Source organism: Coenobita brevimanus, chromosome 30 (genome assembly GCF_032717465.1).
Source record: "Coenobita brevimanus isolate Jiangsu-jjx chromosome 30, ASM3271746v2, whole genome shotgun sequence".
NCBI classification, from domain to species: domain Eukaryota; kingdom Metazoa; phylum Arthropoda; class Malacostraca; order Decapoda; family Coenobitidae; genus Coenobita; species Coenobita brevimanus.
This window is the reverse complement of record NC_136983.1, coordinates 7,242,561-7,255,859: the sequence shown is the minus strand read 5'-3', so window position 1 is coordinate 7,255,859 and position 13,299 is coordinate 7,242,561.

The following is a 13,299-nucleotide window of genomic DNA, read 5'->3' as shown; positions in this document are numbered from 1 at the left end:
CTGACCCATTAATGTATTTCGATAACCTAAGAACCTGTCTACTCTGTTAACTGTCTACCTACTGTGTCTGTCCATCTACTGATCATCTGTGTATGGGTCCTTAATGACATAGTTGTCTTCCTAAACTAATTATACATGTCAGGCTTAATTGCTATCACTCTATCTATTCACCAGTAAAACACTTCTGTCGGCGGGGTACGAGCAAGACCATTTAAATCCGAAAGCATTGAAATGTCGCCTTAAAATCAGATGATGCCTAGAGTATATTGATTAGCTATCTACCTACCAAGTTTCATGCCTTTACGACAGACTGTCTGGCCTGTGGCCCTCTTTTGAAGATTTTCGACCTACTGCTCTTGGCGCGTGTCACGTGCCACGTGCATAGCCAGGATGTGATAAATCCTGTCAAAAATACATCTTAAAGAATTGGGCTATCATACGGTGCAAACCATGCAGTGATCGGCCCTGTGGATGCTGAGATATAAGCTTTTCAAAAGCATGACGTCGGTCCAAGTCGGGCCTGGCCGGGTTGGGCAGGGCGGGGTTGGGCCTGGCCGAGTTGTACCGCTCATATGTGAAAAAATGCCACTGCTCATTTCTTCATCATTTATCTACAAAGCCTTAATGTCCTATCTTTCTTTCTCTATTTGTCTACCTTGACAACCTATCACTTTATCTGTCCAGCTGTAATCCATATATCTATCCATCAGGCACGCAGCTAATCATCTGTCACACACCTGTTTACCAAACCTCAGCAATCCATCTGTATTTCTTTATAGATTTATCCGACTACTTTGACAACTAGGCTATTTATCAGTCCGTAACCCAACGAGCTAGCCATCCATCCATCCACATATCCATCAAAAGTGACACCTTTGTCATCACAGTCAAGGCGTGCTCCATTTTATCACTCACTCTGAGAAAAGGACATCATTCTTGTCCTCAGCCTTTCCCTACCCTATCCCCCCAGCACTTCCATGGCATCCATGTTACTGCTTTACCCCCCCACACATCAGTCATCGTCTCCACCACCTTATTTACTCCATCCATCCATCCATCATCCAATCCTACGTTGCTCCATGAGAAGTGTAGGAGCCCGGGGCTAGGCAAGTTGGTCCTGACATTGAAGATGAGAGTGACCAGCCTCACTCATCCCTGATTGGCATTACGTGAGCAATAAACTCCAACCATCCCTTGGATATAAACCTTCACCGCTCAATCCGATTAGAGCGCCGCAATTACCCACTAAACCACCAGGCGCCATAATTTGGTTATATGGTTACCACCCAGCAAAGCGAATGGTTTCCTGGTGTACAGGAAACCATTCGGCTTGCCACTAAGTGTAGAGCCACCCATAGGCAGAAGGAACAGGAAAGAATGAAGGAAAGAAAGACAGAAGAGGGAGTGGAAAGTCACCCGTAGGCAGAAGGACGATGAAAGAATGAAGTAAAGAATGACAGAGGAGAACGGACGGAAAGGAGGGAGGAGTGGAAAGGGCAGACACCCGAGAGCAGCACTATATCGAGTGAGTGGATGGTGAGCGCCCCCACCTACCACACACTTTATTTACTGCCCTATTATTTTCTTTGTAGTAGGTCACGGCGCCAACCATCTATTTTCTTGATGCACGAAGCTGAGTAGCAAGCCAAATGGTTTCTTGTAGTTCAGAACAACACTTACCACAACAGGTAACTATAATACGCTCAGAGAGCGCAGACCTTCGCCAATGCCATTGCCATTAAAAAGGGTCTGGATCCGGATTTGTGTATATAGGATCCGGATCCAGATACGGATCCTGCCCAAAATTTAAACAATCATTTCTTGGTCTATGGCCAAGTTTCCACAAGTGTCATTGAATTTAATTTGTGTGTGTGTGTGTGTGTGTGTGTGTGTGTGTGTGTGTGTGTGTGTGCGCGTGTGTGTGTGTGTGTGTGTGTGTGTGTGTGTGTGTGTGTGTGTGTGTGTGTGTGTGTGTGTGTGTGTGTGTGTGTGTGTGTGTGTGTGTGTGTGTGTGTGTGTGTGTGCGCGCGCGCGCGCGCGCTCTACACTTATGTTTACCATTTGTTATTACTCTCCGTTTTGTTATGTGTTCTACCTTTAGGTATGGTCTCTGTTTTTTGTTATACCATTTGCTTTGTGCTCTACTTCTTGGTATGTGCTCTTCTTTTTGGTATGTGCTCTACTTTTGGTATGAGCTCTAGTTTTTGTTGCGCTATACTTTTACTGCACTCTACTTTTTGCTGTGCTGTACTATTGTTGTGGTAAACTTTTGCTGTGCTATACTTTTGATGCGCTATACTTTTGCTGTGCACTAATTTTTGTGCTTTACTTTTGTTGTGCTATTCTTTTTCTTGTGCTGTACATTTTGCTGTGTTCTTTTCTTTTTCTTATTTTTTTTTTTACATGTTATATGTTCTGCCTTTTGCTATGTGTTCTCATTTTTGTTATGAGAGGTGAGTTTCACATGCTTTGATAAATCTTTCTTTTTTGTGTTTTTTAATGTTCACATGTACATTAATATCCTAACTTTTTATTTATACCTATCTCTTACTTCCCATACTTCCTTTCTCTCTTCCTCTTTTCGCGCTAATGGAGAGAGAGACCCTACGCGATAAAAGAAAAGTAAAGAGTAAAGATGTAAACAGAGCTGATAGTAAGAGAATCATCAACATCTTAATCATCCTCAGCATTGCCATCCTCGTTGTGAACAAAACCCTTTCCTCCCTTCCTAGGGACCCAGAAAAAAGGAAAGCTAAGGGACGGAAGTTACCAAGCTATCAACAACATGCTCCTAGAAATGAATCATACAATCATTCACGCATGATTCAGTCCCTCCACATTTTTAGGGGGTTATTATGCCTCTGCCCACCCATAATGAAGGACGCATTAAAGGATTTGTCTGCTTGTCCGTGCATAACACTGTTGTTACAGATTTCCATCAAACTTTTATGCAGTGTAAGATGATGAACCTGATCAGCTAGGTCAAGGGGTAAAATGTCAAAGTCATATGGGGTCGACTTAAGTTATCCTTGTGGGCACGATATCTCCTGAATCCCTCGACGGATTTTGACCGGACTTTTGTTAGTGATGGAGTCTGAAGGGTCGGTGAACTGATTAGGTCAGAAAGGTCAAGGGGTCAAAGGCCAATTTCATATGGGGTCGACATATTTATTTTTAGTTTCATTTCAACCCCACAACGATCCCTGTCATGAAGGTTGTATGGTGAGTCCGTGTTCAACGCTTGGCTGAGGCATACTGAGCCACGCTATGAGTCAACAGCATGGGGCCTGAGTTCTCAGCGTTTCAGTTATAAATGAAGCCTCGTCACACCCATCCGCCAGGTATTAAGTTGATTAAGGTATTTTATTATGTTTAGGTTTATGTAATTAGAGGCTCAATGGAGGTTACTCTCTGAAGCTAAGCAATATCGTTTACTAATAGGAATACTAACATAAAAAACGGTGTCACCGATTTAAAGACATTAATATTCAGGTTTCTGTGACTGAACTGAATTGTATCATTATAGCTGGCCTAAAGTCCTAGCGTTGTTTCTACCATAACGACATTAACATTTTCGGATGAAGGAGTGGGGTAGAGAGGTATATGAGTGAGAGGGGATATGAGTTGAAGAGATGGCGACGTAATGGCAGTCGACAAAATAAAATAGAGGCGATATTCTTTTGGGTACCCCTTCTGAGATGAAGGTGTCTGGCTCTGGATAGGCTGAAAGACAGGGAGAATCCTATAACTGACTCAGCTAGATAACCTCGTTTGGCGTTACCTGAAACACTAGAGTTATTCCAACATGGGAGGGATAGAGAACTGGTAGGTAAGAGAATAGACGAACGAAAACAGAGGCCATAAGCGACTTGATTTCATACCAACGTGAGCTTTCCAAGTACCATAGTTTCGGTCCGACTTGGACAACTTCTGTTATTTCCGGGGAAGCGAATGATCAGTGAGTATTTATGTGGCCTTTACCATTAGGTAAGTTGTTGCTAATACTCCCACTGAAATTCTTTATCGTTCCTTGTACATGTATCTTGATCATGCCTCTCCCTATCCTTAGGTCAGATCGATGATGATGATGATGATGGGTAAAAATCTTTTACTTCTTTACATATATATTCTTCATACCTACTCCCTCCCTCTCCATTATTCTCCCTTCCTTCGTGCCTTCTTTCAAGTGGCGGTAAGGAGATCGTGGGAGAAGAGTTAACGTTGAACGCTGTACTTACCCCGTGGAAAATTGCAGCATATGTTTGACAAGGCAATTAAGATAAAGATGCACCTGGTGAAAAATGGCATACTTGTTGAAGACAGCAGTAATTACAAGGGGAGAGGGACCTCAATCAGCACCAGATACTGTACAGTACATCAATCTGGTGACGACAAACAGATACAAAATGGAACGTTAATGCCCATTATAAATTTAATCACCTGATTAAACTTCTTAAGGTACTAAATTATCCATCCATCTATCTATCTATCTATCTATATCTAGATAGATAGATAGATAGACAGATATATATATATATATATATATATATATATATATATATATATATATATATACTGTAGATAGGCAGATACATATATAGATAGACACAGATAAATATAGATAGATAGATATAGATAGAGAGACTGACAATTCTTTATTTCATAAAAAGCTGAACATACAGCTTTTTACATGTACAGTATGTACATTTATACACCGTCAGTGGTACACGAACACAACACATTACCTCGATAACACCTCATAGTTGTTTCATGGTTCTAAACAAATATAATTCTAGCTTTAATAGCATCAAAATCTTTATCACTCAAATACTTAACATCATATACTGTTTCTTATCAGAAACAATTCATCATATGTGTTCCCCAAACTTCCATTCAAAAATACACAAGGTTTCTTAAAAAACTTCATATGCAAATCGTATCTTCTGTCAGTTGATTAAATGGTTAAGTGTAATCAGGTCTGCCATTCTGCAGGTTGCTTTCCCAGTACTTTATTTTCAGGAATTTCTTTATTGGTTCGTGATATCCAACAGCACAGTGTCTGAGGGGAGTTTGGCACTTTGTATTACAAAACCATAATTCTGAGCCATATGTACTAAGACAATAACTTTCAAACAATTGTCTAAAAACTGCAAAATCAACACTTGATTTTTTTTTCCTAAAATACAGTTAAATTCCTTATAAAATTAGTTCCTACACCTAATTATATTCTTGCACTTAAGAAGATGATTGCCCAGAATAAAACTTAAATACTTACATTCCTTAACAATAACTAGTTTTTTGTCATACAGAGTCATACATCGTTCCAAGGACCTGTCACTTTCACCTTTAAAATACATGCATAGCGACTTGGTGGTATTAACAGATAGATAGATTGATTGATTGATTGATAGAGAGGTAAACAGGTAAGTAGATGGATGGATAGATGGACAGACATATAATGTAGACCAGTGGTTCCTAAACTGTCCGTTTTGTGGCCCCATCCACATTTCTCGTATAAGTCACCAGAGCAACGTCACTGGAATGCGTGTGTAGAATATGAAATGCTAATAACTCGTTTAACTGAAAACGGAGATGAATTGCATGCATGTAAAGAAAACACTTAAAAAGTGATTTAAGAACTCAGTGTAGCTACACTTAATCTGGTAAGTGAGCTATCAGTGGTTGACTTACAAGGGCACAAGCGAGGTCATCTTCCATGTAGAACCGATTGTGCTGCTGTGACTCAATGGTCAAAGATATGAAAAACTACGCTTTATTGATAAGAGCTGATTGGAATGCCAGAAAGATCTAAACAGACAATTTCATCCCTATGAACGTGTCCTTCACACATACCTTGTCTCAGAGTTTCAAGAATTCATCATTTTTTTTTCTTTGTCTGCTATGCACAAGATAGTTAGCAAAAGTATTCTTCTCAACTGTTGCCTCAGGTTATTGTTAATCAAATTGTATTTTAGTGATTCCAGATAATGCGTGGGAGTTTCGTAACCACAGCTGTTCAGCGGTATATAGATAGATATAAATAAATAGCCAGCCAGCCAGCGAGATAGTTAGATAAATAAATAGACAGACATAGTAGAGTAATGGGTAGGTAGGTAGGCAGGTATGCAGGTAGGTAGCTTGGTTATGATACGTTGGTAAATATACATACAAACATATATATAAACAAACATACATACATGCATATATACCGGTACGCGTATACATATACATAGTAATAAGTAAACACAGACATACATGTAGATAGACAGATAGATGAATATACTGATAAGTAGATCAGCAGACTGATAAAGAGACAGAAAAACAAATCGTTTTACAGAAAGATAAATTAATGTTGAAATGTTGTTACACTGTCTTTCATTTATACAAAGCATCAATTCTGGAACTGCCATACTTAGCTCGTCTTTCTGTCTTTGAGCTCCATTTGCTCAAAATGCAATGTATCCTGACATCTGGAAAGAACGAATCTATAATTAAACATTGTCGATATTTTATTTGAGAGGGTCAGTTGTTGCAGTGTCTTACGTTTTAATATTTACGTAATTCTTTTATATGGTTCCTGCCTGACATCCACCTAGTCTCTCTGCCATTCTCTGGGACTCGCTCACCAATATATAATTTCACACTGAATAAGCAGGCGCTTAGTTAGGTGGTACACCTGACCCAACCTTTCAATTTTCCTCACCAAGAATTTTATATGCAAGAAAGTCTGGGAGAGCAAAAGAGATGCCATTTTTGATACCGTGTTTCATACGATTTTTTTTTCTACAGACACTTAGGTCTTCATCTGCTCATCTTTTAGAATATATGTGTTTATCTTGGCTTTAGCACTATAATTATGATGACATAAATTTATTGTTGCCACCTACTAACAGGTATATTAAACTGCTTCACAACAATTATTATTTGCCTTGCAACATCTAGATAATTATATTGAAAATAGAGATTTTTGCATGGAGAGAATCCAATTGTGTTTAAAAGAATTTTTCAAAACATGTGTAGTTACAAATAACATCCATTAAACCTTTCAGTGCAAGAGATCTGTTCTGATCTAAATATAGTAGTCTGGGGATGTACTTATAACAATAAAGACATAATCGGATTGAAATGGATTACATTTGACTGAGCTCCCATATTCAAAGGATTGAAAGTTTGCAAATTTATGCCTAGCCAAAATGTGTACTTTTCTTTTGTAGAATATTTGGTCTGAACCTTACCATCACAAGTCTCAGACGGTTCACAAAAGAACGAAGGTCTCAACTTATGCCTCTCAGACATATTGACTCTATCCAGTTCTACAACTGCCTCTCCTTCAGGTGACTCGTATGCTTTTTCACCGACAATAATGGGCATACAAACATTTCTTATATCCTTTTGTTTTCTCAGCTATAGGCTGAATAGCATAAACAGGGTCATTTGGTGTATAACTGCTTAAAAAACCGGCTTATTCCAAACAACAGACGGTGGAGTAAGTAAAGATGTACCAGGTAACGTGAGACGTTTAAGAAATAGCCTCCATACACTGGATCAAGAAAGTATCAGTGTACAGCCACGAACATTACTATTGGTACACTTTCTTACGGTATATAACGAGACTATGAACAGTATCTATCGAAACCCAATGAAGCGATCTTTGCAACCCAAGAAACTTTAAAGAATTTTATGTAAGATTTTCATAACTGCTCTACTAAGAAGTGCTGTGATTATTTTTTCTCAACAATGTACATCGTGTAAACTAAAGTCTGACACCACAGATGGTGGATATTGCTTAATACCCTATGATTTTACCTAGCGTTGGCAGCCTTTACGTTATGATGGTACTCCTTGAATATTATTAATATTTGCTCTCATTTTTTGTCAGTAAGTGACTTAGTACTTACAGCTATTACTAGCTGGACCTACTAGGGTCAATCTTCAAACACCTTGTTTCCTCTAGGGGCCTGTCCCTGCAGTAACCAATTTTTTCCCAAGGGCTTTTTTTTTCCACGAAACATTTTTCCCACAATGGATCTATTTTCTGCACGGATCTACTTTCTCTCATGAACATAATTTCCAAATGAACTTACCTGCCGTTATTGACTCAATTTCCTCATGAAAGTATCTTCCCCTGGATCGATTTTTTTTTTTTCCATGGACGTATTTTCCCCTACTGACCTACTCTCCCAGTGGATCTGTTTTCGACTGCGAACTTGTTGGTCACGATTGACATATTTCACAATATAGACCTATTTCCCCGTGGTTCAAAAGTTTTTCCATTTATCTATTTCCACCTTCTGCCAACATCTCGCAGTGGGTCTATTTCCTTTAAAACCTATTTTTCCCCACGAGGAAGCTCCAAAACCTGACATGGAGATATATTTTTATGAACCTTATCTCAGTTGGAACTAATTTAACCCAGTGGACCTATTTCTCCATCCTGGCCCATTTCCCTCGAGGTATTATTCCCTCATGGTCCTATTTCCCTAACCAAACTCCAACTCACATGTAGTAGCGTGATGACTCAGCAAGTTTACACACACACACACACACACACACACACACACACACACACACACACACACACACACACGTAGAGGGATTCAAACGAGTAGGACGTGCGACATCGGCGCTCCGTACCGAACCAACACGGCCAGTGGCATTACCTAAATTAGTATCTTTGCATGAGTCAAGCTCTGTACTAGGTTAGACTAAATGATTTTTCATTATTAAAAGGAAAAAAAAAAAGTTTAAACAAGACAAAAGAAAAACAAGACAAAAGAATATCCTGAGTCATCTGAGGTTTGTTTAGACTAAAAAAACACGGGGATTGTAAGTATATACTTTGCACTTTTAGTATTGCAAAATGGATACATACTTTAGTAAAGCAAATTTGGAAAAGAAAAGGGATAAAAGTAAAAAGGAAAATGATGATTTCTACCAAGAACTGGTTGAAGTGGAGACTCACAATAGACTGGTTGAACGTGTAAACAAACTAGAAATGGCTTTCAAAAATGAAATTGATGAAATAAAGAAGCAAATGCACTTGCAAAAGGAAGAAATAGAAAAACTAGGAAGGGAGGCCAATAAGAAAGACACAACCATCAGTGAACTAACAGTGGAATTGAGTACACTTAGGAAGAAAATGAGTGAAATGGCAAGTACAGTAGTCAATCACGAGAGTGTTATGGAAGAGTTAAAAAATGACACAGAGACAATTAGGCAAGTAAGCAGTCTTACTGACCAGAGCAGTAATATTGAGGAGAAGATAACACAGGTGAATGAAGCTGTGCAAGCTACAAAAATGATGTGGAAACCACGTATGCTGAAATGGTGAAAGTAAAGAAAGACTTAGAAACAAGGGCGGAGGAAAAAAGCATTAAAAAGGAAGTGAAAAGAATAATCCAAAACAATACAAAGTTGGTCAGAGATTCAGTAGATATTAACAAATCTATAGTAATCACTGGTATAGAAGAGGAAGAAGTAAAAAACAAGATCACAAGAGACAAAAAGGAGATGGCAAATGTAATGAGCTTACTGAAGGAAGTATCAGAGGAAATCTGTAGTAAAGACAGAGGAACACAAAAGGTTAGGGAAATATGAGAAAAGCAAGACAAGACCTCTAAAGGTGACTTTCCACAGTGTAAACACTGTGGAAGATATACTAAAAAATGCAAAGAATCTTATGGAAAAAGAGGAGTTCAAAAATGTATGGATAAAAAGATGCCTAACACAAGAGGAACTGGAATTACTGAAAGAGAAAAGGGAGGAAGCAAAAACAAAAAATGAGGGAAGATCAGAGGAGGAGAAGAAGAAATTTTTTTTACAAAGTAATAGGATTGCAGGTACGAAAGTGGTACACAAACAGGATGGAATAAAAAGGAGGATGGTAGTAGAACCATGTCAGGACAAGTATATAAACAAGATGATAAAGTTGATGTACTCAAATGTGGATGGAATGGTATCTAAATTACTAGAGATGAATGATTATGTCAGAGAAAATGAACCACAAATAATATGCCTAACTGAAACAAAATTAACACCAAGGATATCCAATGACATACTAAACTTAGAGGAATACAATATATGGAGAAGAGACAGAAATTTAAAAAAAGGAGGAGGAATTATAATATTAACTAAGAAAAATCTAAAAGTCAAGGAAATAAAACTAGATATACCATCACAAATAGAACTGATTGCAGTAGAGATCAACACATCTGAAGGTAAAGTAATTGTAGCCAATTTGTACATACCACCCAGATCAAACACATGGGAAAGAGATGAATATGAGGACCTGGCAGAGAGTACAATTCTGAGTTTAAGATCATTACTACAGAAAATGGAAGAGTAATCAGAAAGAATTATACTAACTGGGGATTTCAATACAAATATAAATTGGAATACTCTAGATATAATTAGCCAAGAAAGCTGTTGGGACCAAAAGCTCCTGGATCTCGTACAAGAGTTCTTCCTAACGCAACATGTGAGGGAAACCACCAGAAAAAGAGGATTTGATGTACCTTCAGTGCTAGATCTAATATTTACTAGGCAAGAAAATGATATTGACAGTTTAATATATCACCCTCCACTCGGCAAAAGCGATCATGCAGTACTAAATTAAAACTTCAGGATAGCATATGACATAGTAAACAGCAATGACAGTTACAAAAAGAGCCTAAACTATAAAAAGGGAAATTATCAAGACCTAGAGAAGTATTCCTTAGAAGTTGATTGGGACAATGAGCTTAGAGGACAAGATTTAAATGCTGTATATAAAAAATTGTGTGAATTTTATGAAATAGGAGTCCAGAAGTACATCCCACAGCACAAAGAAGCAGATAAGAAAATACAGAAATGGTTCAATACAGAATGTAAAAAATCAAAAGAAAGAAGAGATTTGTTGTGGAATTGATACAGAAGACATAATAGTGAAAGGGCGTATAATAATTACAAACAGGCAAGAAACGATTATACAAGAATAAGGAGGGAAGCCCAAAAACAGTTTGAGGAGGATATAATAAATAAAAGTAGTGATCAACCAAAGCTGTTTTACAGCTATATCAGAAGCAAAACCAAAGTAAAAGATATAATACAATCAATTATGGACGAGGGAATCACTTATACACAAGAGAAGGATATTTGTGAAGCACTAAATAAGAATTTCCAATTAGTTTTTACAGAAGAAAAACATTTTGAGAGGGACTATGTGGAACATGCATGTCCACACATACTACTAGATATACAAATAGCAGAAAAAGTAATACAGGAGGAGTTAAGTAAATTAGACAGAGGAAAAGCAAGTGGTCCTGATGAAATTTCATGTTGGGTACTACGAGAATGTGCAAAGGAGTTAAGTAAATCATTTTTTTTAATTTTCAAGAAATCCTTGAGCCAAGGTAAACTACCTGATATTTGGAAAAAAGCAAATATTGTCCCCTTATTCAAGAAAGGAAATAGACAAAATCCACTCAACTACCGACCAGCATCACTGACCAGTGTTGTAAGCAAGGTATTAGAACAGCTTATAAGAAAAGCTTGGGTAAATCATTTAGAAGAACACAGTATGATAACAGAAAGACAGTTTGGTTTCAGAAAAGGAAAATCATGTGTTACTAATCTGTTGAGCTACTATGACAGAGTAACAAACACAATACAGGAAAGGGAAGGATGGGTGGACAGTATCTATTTAGATTTCAAGAAAGCTTTTGACACAGTACCACACCAAAGACTTTTATGGAAACTGTACCATCAAGGAGGAATTCGAGGCAAACTGTTTTGTTGGATGCAAGACTTTCTCATAAAAAGAGAAATGAGAACAGTACTAAGAGGAAACTACTCATCATGGAAAGAAGTGACTAGTGGAGTACCACAGGGTTCAGTGCTGGCACCAATCATGTTTTTAGTGTAGATAAATGATATAAACAGTAACACTGGAAATGAGAGCTATCTGAATATGTTTGCTGATGATGCAAAAATACAAAGGAGAATTACTAACACACACTCTTGTAAAGAGCTACAAGAAGAATTAAATAAACTTCATGAATGGGGTAGTACATGGCAAATGGAATTCAATGTGGACAAGTGTCATGTAATCAAGTTTGGTAAAAGTGGAAAAAGACCTGATTGGGATTATAAGTTAGGAAATAAAACCCTATACACATCAGAAAGAGAGAAAGACCAAGGTGTGATCATCAATAACAGACTATCTCCGGCTGACCACATCAGCGAGAAGGTACGGAACATGTATACACTGCTTGCAAATATGAGAATAGCATTCACATACATAAATGAAGACATGCAAAGAAGGATAATAATATCATTCATTGGACCAACCCTGGAATATGCATCAGTAGTCTGGAGTCCTCATCTCAAAAAGCACGTAGACAAGTTTGAAAAAGTTCAAAGGGCCGCTACAAGATGGATACCAAGCTTAAGGGACTTAAGCTACGAAGAAAGACTAAATAAACTGAATCTACCAACACTACAGAAGCGAAGGAAAAGAGGTGACATGATAATGCTATATAAGTGCATATCAGGGAAGGAGAAAATAGACATAAATGATTACATAACACATGGAGAAGCATCAGCAAGAGGACACTGCAAAAAACTGCATAAGAAGAGAGGTGATAAAGACGTAAGGAAATTCAGTTTCCCAAACAGAGCAATTGATCAATGGAATGCACTACCGAATGAAATAGTGTGTGCCAAAACAATTCACAAATTTAAGGATATGTACGATAAATACGGTTTAAGACTCGGGACAGTACGAGCTTGACTCATTCCTGTAGAGGGGGGCGCGGTAGCACAGTGGTAGCGCGCTGGACTCGTAATCGGGGGATTGCGAGTTCGAGCCTCGCCCGGGCTGCCGTGCCGGGAGTGGTAGCTCGCTCCTGTAACCCTAGCGGGGCTATATAGTCCAATACAGGGCTTAGCTTGGGGGAACTCCATTTCTCCCATTTCATTCCTGTAGAGATACAATTAGGTAAGAATAATTAGGTAAGGTAAGAACACACACACACACACACACACACACAGCATATCAAATAATGTACCTCACAATACCTGTACATAACAGAATCAGAAACCTTACCTAGCTTCCCAGAATAAAGAATGTAGTATGGGCTAATGGCACATACAGAACTAAGACATTTGATGGTTCATGTATCATACTGAGCCAAAAGTTTGTATCGTTTGCTAAAAAGTCACTTAGCTAGTGCAATAACACATTTATTAGTATGCCCATACATCAAAGAAGTCGTTTTTAGTGCACATACCAAAGGAAAAAAATTGACATATTCGTAATGT